Genomic DNA, 8,832 nt, shown 5'->3' with positions numbered 1-8,832 from the left:
GGATGCCGTAATCCAAGCTATAGAATATTTGAAGGTAGGTGAATGACGATTCACCAATTTCCACCAAGATAAACGAAATATATTATTAGGTTTTAATTGGTTTTGAAACTCCTAGATTCTTTTGAGATTCATTGAACTTTTCAAAGGCATGTTTCAATCTCGAGTGTGCCCTTCAGGTTTTGTGACTGGGATTCTGAGGATCACAAAACAAGGTGTGAAGTAACCATGCAAATTACTTGGTACCCTTAAGTGTTTACCCCTCAATCGATGTGCCAGTTAACCACACACGCTCCATCGATACTATGATAAACATTAAGTTACCCTTTTCCTACCTTGTTAAATACGAGTTAGTGTGTTGGTTAACCACACACGCTCCACTAACCAACTTAAACAAAGTGCAAAGTGTAGTTTCATGGATTAGCACCTTATTCATATTTTCCTACGTAACTAAGATTGGGTATTTATAAAAGGTTTATTTACTTAGTATTTATCATTAATACTTTTAATGAAGGGAGAATTTTATAGTCTTTGTCCTACCCGTTCGGCTAACGACCCTCCACTAGTCAAAGAAGCGGTGGGTGAGAGTGGACACCCATTAAACTGCCATTTTATAGGAAGTAACCTTATACCCACTTATAGACCGGCTTCGTGAATGAGGCCTACTAATGGTAAGACTGACTTGCTCTTATACATACATATATATATATATATATATATATATATATATATATATATATATATATATATATATATATATATATATATATTTATTTATTTATTATTAACTTATAATATTATAAAGTATAAGGGTTGAATTTTAACTTTTAAAATTCTAAGGGCTAAACTTTGAATTAAAGTATTCATAAGAGAAAACTTTTCAAATTCCAAAACTTGAGGTTAAGTTTTGAAACTATTCAAAACTAATTAATTCCATAACTTATGTGTTAAAAGTAGTTTTAATTAAAAGACTCTTCAAGTTCCATAACTTGAGGACAAGTTATGGAAGACTTTTAAACTAATAAAAGAATGTGACTGTTCTTTATTTTCTAACTTATGGAATTAATTAAGGTAACATTTTATTAGTTAATGAAGTGACTCTTGAACCTCCATAACTTGAGGACAAGACTCTTCATTTTTTGTAACAATTGCCAACTTTTATGAGTTTTATGAAACTTAAATGTGACCTTTCATGTAACTTGAGGACAAGTTACACAAACACATTTTAGAATCATCTCTTAGATTAAAATGGATTGAAAACACATAATCAATTAACTTATCTATTAATCTACGCAACTCATATGAATAAAGATAATACACATCAAACTTTTTCATGTAATTAGCATAACTTTTAAACTAATACAAAACATGAATCTATTGACAATTATCTTAGAAATTGGATTAGCATGAACATTACCACATCAAAAACAAGTTTATAAGTCCAAAAACAAGTTTAGAAGTCCAAAAACATCTTAGGGTAATGTTCCTAGTCCAATTCCAGCCAAAAAAATCGAATATATGTTGTCTGGGGGTCCAACTCGTCGAGTGCATGAACAAACTCAGCGAGTTGGATGCATTTTTCCTTGGACTCGTCGAGTCCCTCCATGGACTCGACGAGTCTGCTGAGCAGACAGCATAAAAACTCGATTTTTCAGCCAATTTTGCAAGTATAACAAGCAAACAAGCCTAGGCTCTGATACCATTGTTGGGTTTTGAGTATTCTAACGCTCCTATGGTGTACATGCAACCCTATAAACCTTGGATCTATGTTTTCTCTATTATACATGCAAATAAGAACTTTCCAAGGCTTTAATCCTAACTAGCATAATATGAGGCAACTATACTACAAAGACTAGTTAGATGATATACCTTTTGGTGTAGCTTGATGTCTTCAAGCTTTAAGAGCTTAGCCCCAATAGTGTGGAAGCCTCAAGTGGAATCACAAATCACCAAAACACCTTGGAAAACTTTTGAATATAAGAATACTTTGGTTCTCTCTAATGAAATCGGCTAGCCCTCTTAGTGTACCCACACTAGTGCCAATTTCACCAACCAAGGACATCTTTATATAGTGTGGAAACTAGGGTTAAACCCATGACCTTTCATTTCATATGATCCATGGGTTAAATATTCCATGGACTATCCATGAAAGCTTAGCCCAACCTAAATGAACTTGGCCCATTCCATATATATAAGAGTTCATATTTAAGTAGTTCATTTTGATCACTTAATTAATTCTAAATTAAGTCTTGATCAATACTAATTAAATAATATGATTCCATACTAATATATTAGAACTTATAATATACTAATATAAGTCATAAATATACTATTCTCAAAAGACTATCCATATAAATTGTGTCGGTGAAGTGCAACCCAAATGGACCATGCCGGGTCGGGTCAAGTACATACCAAATATAGTTATGGACTTAGACATTAATCCAACACAAACAACCATGTGCACATAAAACAGTTAATCACATAAAAATCCTCAGCCAAACAAACAAATCTATCAGATCATGCAGCATAGCAACATCCTGACTAGGATACCTACCTAACCGGTCACTAACATAACATTACCCTACATACCAGGATACCGACCTTAACTAGGTCACTAGTATAACACCATCCTAAAACCAGGATGCAGATCCAACAACTCAAAAACATATCAAACATATACCCGGATTCCCATCTGATAAAGGGTCGGCCTTGGTGCCTTAGACCCTGTTGATATAGTGAGGATAACTCACCTTGCAACTGCCAAACCGAATCACGAAAGCACAAACCCGAAGCACTGCCTCCAACTTCAACACCCATAATCATCAATGATCCAATGACATAAATATCCAAAAATTACCATAATATACCTGATGGTCAAACTGATCAAAGTTCACCTTCCTGATTGACCCTACTCGCCGAGTCAACCCATTGACTCGCCGAGTTCCTAAACTCAGGAAACTCTCATAACACGACTCAACTTGCCAAGTCACCCCATGACTCATCGATTTCAACAATCTTCGAGTCCTAACATGTCCAACTCACTGAGTCACCACTCAACTCACTGCTCTGAGTCTAACCTGAAAAGGTTGGGGGTTTTCGTCGTGACTCGCTGAGTCCAAGAACCGACTCGACGAGTCCACGACAATCTTCATCAGACTCTCCGAGTTTTTCTTCCACTCGTCGAGTCCAAGCTCATCATCATATGACTCGTCGAGTTCACCCATGCGACTCGCCGATTTAGTATGCGACTCAATGTCTAAAGCCCTAGCCCAACTCGTCGAGTCATCTCCCAGACTCGCCAAGTTTATACGGGTATTCCCATAATCGACAGATATATATCTACTCCTTTTCTCCAAATAATAAATCTAGGTCCCTAGAGTGCATTAGCAACATAAAGTTTCTACCTTTACGTGCTTCATGTCCCATAAATCCAAAAACCAAGCTAGAAAGAAACTTAACTCATGGGGAATGGCTTGTGCATAGCAATTAGAAGGGCTTTCTACATATTGGATCCAAATAGAACTCAGATCTGGAGTTTCAGCTCCAGATCTAACTCATGCACCAAGATCTCATCATATTATCTCCAAACAAACCCTAAAACTCCATGAAAGATGGATCTAGAAAGGATAAGGCCAAGGATAACGATTCATTACCTCCAAAACGACCTCCCATTAAAGAATAAACCGAATCTCCACAAATCTCCTTGATCCAAGCTCCTTGATCTTCAAGATCTCTTCACAAAATCACTTATCTAAGCTCCAAATTGCTTTCAAGGACTCTTACTCACGATTTTAGGGTTTCTAGATCTCAAAGGTTAGTAAGGGGGCTAAGGGGAGGACATTAAGTCCTTTAAATAGGGTGCAAACCCTAAGATTAGGGTTTTCCTCTTCCAGCACTGACTCGTCGAGTCTAGCCACCGACTCGGCGAGTCAGGACACTTATCACGTGCTCTTCACATGCTCCGACTCGACGATTCATAGCTCCAACTCGCCGAGTCTATCCTTCTAATAACACTTTACACCCTTGAACTCTTTCTTCTGAACTTCGGGTGTTATTGTGGCTCTTTGAGGGTGCCTTCCTCTTCTTATCCTTCTCGTGCCCAATTGCCAAGACTGGGACAGCAGTAGGAGTTGGAGTTGATGCAACATATTTATCTTTGAGGTTGCTCTCATCAGTCCTCAACAAGCCTTGAAGCTTGCTCAATGTGACCTCCTCCTTATTCATGTGGTAGGTCATGCGGTACTGGTTGTAGCAGGGAGGCAAGGAGTAAAGGATAATTTCAATTGCCAGCTCTTCATCAAATTTCACATTCAACTTTAGCAGGAGATCGACATATCTCTGCATCTTTTTTAGATGAGCAGTAAGGGACTCTCCATTACACATTTTGGCAGTGATCATCAAAGTGATGATCTCGTACCTTTCTTTCCTAGTGCTCTGGTGGTACCGGTCCAGCAAATCTTGATACATCTCATAGGGATACATGTCCTCATAGGACTTCTAGAGTTCTGCAGTCCACTACTAGAAAAACAGCCTTTTACGACGCTCATTGCACGTCGTAAAAGGCTCAGACGACGTGCAAATGTGCGTCAAGGAAGGCTCTGTCATAAAGAGAGACGACTCGCTTTTGAGCGTCGTCTATTTACGACGCGCATTTACGACGCTCATTTATGACGCGCAATTACGACGCGCGTTTACGACACGTAAAGCGTATCAAGGAAGGCCCTGTCATAAAGTAAGATGACACGCATTCGCGTGTCGTAACCTTACGACGCGCGTGTTAATGACACACAATGCGTATCAAGAAAGCCCCTGTCAACAAAGGCCATGTCATAAATAAAGATGACACACATTTTTGCGTATCGTAATTTTAAATGTTTAAAAAAATGTTATTTATAGATTTACCAATTTTCAAATTAAATTTGTATTTAATGTCTCATAATAGAAAATAAAATATCATATACAAAAAATACAATCCATTACATAAAATTTAATGTCATACAAATAATCGTTCCCTGGAAAGATAAACCAAATCAATAAAAGTTGTAACTAAAATTTACAAACTAATTAGATACAAGAAATATGAAAAACTTGAAATCCCTAAGATTAATAGTTCTAACAGAAGCTTCACGTGAGATACATACAGTTGGACCAGTAAGCAAGGATCCACAATAGCAGCATAAGAACACGTACATGATATCTTTTGCAAGAAGGTGCCAGTCCAAAACTACTGTTGAAGGTTGCCTTGATAGCTGTTAAGATTTAAGCATAACAAGAAACCAATCAGTGACTATAATAAGCTAGAAAACAAGCAACTAATAAAAAAATAAGCAACTAATTAAGTCAAACTATGACTATGTATTGTTCAAACAAGAAAAAGAAGGAAAAAAATGTTGATTTATTGTTGTTCGTACAACACCCTCCAGACAACACTTAATTGAAGAAAAGAATAAGGCTAAACTTACAAGAAAAATAAGGAAAAAAATAGTTTTGAGTGTAAATTTCAAGATAAAGTCACTTGCACCCTAGTATAAATTTCAACAAACAGCTTTTGAATGACAAAGATCAGGTACCTATTGATTAGCACATGCATGGTCTCACAATTGAAATAATAACAAATTCACTGCTCCACCCATAAACACCAACAACTTGAACATTTTTCAGTTGCAACTCTACCCCCTGAAAACAATGTATCAAAATGACTATTAATTTATGTCGGATAAGAATAAAGTTGAGGTTCACCCCATTTAATGAAAGAATATGCATACAAAAGCAAACAAGTAAATAAATGAAGAAAGTTACCTTCCATTGTAATAGATTAACAAGTTCAACATATTTCCCATGGCCTAAAGCAGGTAAGTCAACATGAGAAGGAATGTAGTCAAAACGAACAACAACAGGTGTTATGCTTTACCTTGTGCTTATCGAGACGAGTTCTTTTCACCAAAGAAATTCATTAACAATTCAAGTTGTAGAAAGAAACCAAGTGATAAAGATACTTTACCTTGTGCATATCGTGACAGAGGGCTCAAAGCAACATCTTCATGGAGGCTTGATTTAAAAGTAGAAGTATATGTGAGCATGGACATGGATGGTGCTTGCAAGTTCAGGGTGGCTTTGTCTTGTCCATATATCTATTCAACTTCATCTATCAATCATCATATGAATATGAAGAAAAAAAATGTATGAAATTCACTCATTGAGTTTAAAGAGGAAAGTAAGATATGTTACCCCAAATCTCAAGGTTTTATTGTAAAGGGTGACAAGCCCAGTGAAAATCCTAACAGCATAATCAACAATCTCCTCTGTTTCATATTCTGCAAATGCAAAGCCTTTTGGTTTATCAGTTTCTTTATCTCAAGGAATATGCAAATCAACTACATGACCAACTTGAATACACGTTTCATATAAGGACGAATATTTTTTGTTTTGGGATTTACTACATCTTCATTGTTTATTGGAGCTAGCCATTTCAGGAATGTAAATCACACTTCTAAACTCTACTTCACCCTACAAAAATAAATATATAGATTTAAATTTAATAAATCAATCTAGAAAATGTAAGAAAAAGGTAGAACAAGTACCTCTATGGTGAAATGAGTGTATGCAAGAGGATCAAGAAACTTATTGAATGTCTTCTTGTCAAACTCACTGTATTGATATTTTTCAATCTCTTTAGGATTCCTCATCTACATTTCAATTATATAATTAACAAATTGTTAAGCAAACAAGTGGCTCAAAATTTTAAAAAAAATCACTCTTTTAACTTACCCATATTGGTTTTGTCTCATTGGCCAATTCCCAATCCCAGTATTTTTCAGTTTTTGTTTTCTTCTTCTCACCCTGGAAAACAAGATTACTTTTTTATAAATAAATCATATAAAAGCAACAAAATTTCATTTAAGCTGAATTAGACACTTTAGTTTTTAGTTTTTACCTCTGATGGTGTTTCTTCACCATCTTTTGGTTCTTCCTCCTCTACCTGAAAACAAATTTCAAATCATATTTCATTAGCTACTTTTTCAGTTTGTGGGTCCCAAATCATAACACAAAAACAGTAAAAAAAAACCTTACCTCAACTGTTCTTGATTTCTCTTGCCACGTAAAAATCAGAAAAGAAACAAACTGTGAGTATATACATCTTCAATATGCTTTTTAAAAGATAACCATCTATAATTCCAACAATCATTATTCTTAGTAATAAGTATATAAATATACAAGTCCTTTATTCAGTCTTCTATTGTTGCATTTGGCCCTAGACCCCCAAATATACAATCATTATTCTTAATATTGTAATTTTCCTTTGAGTGTATATTCAGTCTTCTATTGTTGCATTTGGCCCTAGACCCCCAAATAACCAGACAATCAAAATGACAAATCATTTTTACCCAAACACTAAACTTAAAATCGCTCTAATCATTCTTTTGTGCAAATTAAGTAAAATAACATCAAAAAGCACACCATGAAAAACGAATCATACCATATGATGACAAGTATGAAGTAGATAAATTTCTTTATTTCAAACATCAAGTCATCTGTTCAATTCTACACTAGCTTTTTCACAGGAAAAAATGCAAAGAAAGGACATATTTACCCTTGAAACAAACTCGGGTGGAAACTGCGGCCACGAACGCCATATGCTCTATCAGGTCCAACACCCGATTACTGCATATAATCAGATAAACCCTAATCAGTCAAACACAAACACAATACAACCTGTTCCATGTCTCGTTTTCTGTGTTTTGTGTAACAAACAATGAGAAAGAGACAATATATGTTTTTATATACCTATAACAAACTATTATTATCTTAAATATTTATATATATATATATATATATATATATATATATATATATATATATATATATATATATATATATTTAAAGTACCATGTCATTTCTGAATTCCCCATTACATTGGGCTAAGTAACATAGCCAGGGAATGCCATGCCAACAGCAGGAACTCCAAGCCCACCAGGATGCTGCCCCGAAAATTGCACAACTACAAATTTAATAACAGATTAGACACCATAAAATTTAACATTTTTTAATGACCAAATAGCCCTTGGGTTTACCTGGCAAAAACGGTGGAGCACCAGGGAACAACTGCACTTCTTGTTTTCTCATATGTGACATGTACAACAGCTGCAGAACTTGCATTATGAGTCCATATTTTAGCATTGACTACAGTACATCCAAGATTTGTGAGAACTGCAGATACTTTTGATAATAGTCCAGGTCTGTCTATTCCAGCTAGTTCTATTACTGTGTAATCTTCAGAAGGCTTTAATCCAACTGAACCACTTAATGAAGGGACATAAAAAGCATCACTTTCAAGCACCTGTAATGAAAGAAACATTACATAGTGAGCATTTATTCCAAGATAGGCTTTAGAAGGGGTAGAAGTAGAAAAGATGCGTACCTTTTTTTATGTAATTGACAACACCTTCATCTTTAATTTTGCATCCGTCAGGGTTAATAACATTGAAAACAATGGATTGTCAAAATCAAAGAAACAGGATCAGATACTGTAGGGAGAAAGAGAATCCAGATGGAAATGGCGTAAAAAGTTATTCAGATTCTTATTTGATGCAGTGACGTGAAAGAGAATAAAGAATAATGTACCATCCATGAAGCATCCTCCATCTGATGAGATTGAACACAAATCTCCACAGGGGCATGTTCCCTTTACACATTCTATATTCAGCATCCTATTAAGACATTCATCCCAACATACCATGCACCCATCTAATGAAGGTTTACATGTGTCCATCCATATCCACCGGACCTGCAATAATCCCCAAGCCACCCAATCATCTTTTACAAAAAAAAAAAAAA

The 8,832-nt window shown here is 35.5% G+C and overlaps 1 long non-coding RNA gene across 1 annotated transcript; it reads right to left on the bottom strand.

Annotated features, from left to right (window-relative positions):
• Positions 1–6,929: 6,929 nt before the first annotated feature.
• On the bottom strand, positions 6,930–7,614 carry LOC128128161 (uncharacterized). Its single transcript, XR_008225915.1, has 3 exons — positions 7,475–7,614; positions 7,069–7,088; positions 6,930–6,976 (listed from the first exon to the last, which is right to left on the bottom strand). It is a non-coding gene; the product is annotated as an uncharacterized LOC128128161 (long non-coding RNA).
• Between the last annotated feature and the right edge of the window lie 1,218 nt (positions 7,615–8,832).

Source organism: Lactuca sativa, chromosome 8 (genome assembly GCF_002870075.4).
Source record: "Lactuca sativa cultivar Salinas chromosome 8, Lsat_Salinas_v11, whole genome shotgun sequence".
In the NCBI taxonomy this organism is placed as follows: Eukaryota; Viridiplantae; Streptophyta; class Magnoliopsida; order Asterales; family Asteraceae; genus Lactuca; species Lactuca sativa.
The sequence above is the reverse complement of the archived record's forward strand: the minus strand, read 5'-3'. Positions and strand labels throughout refer to the sequence as shown.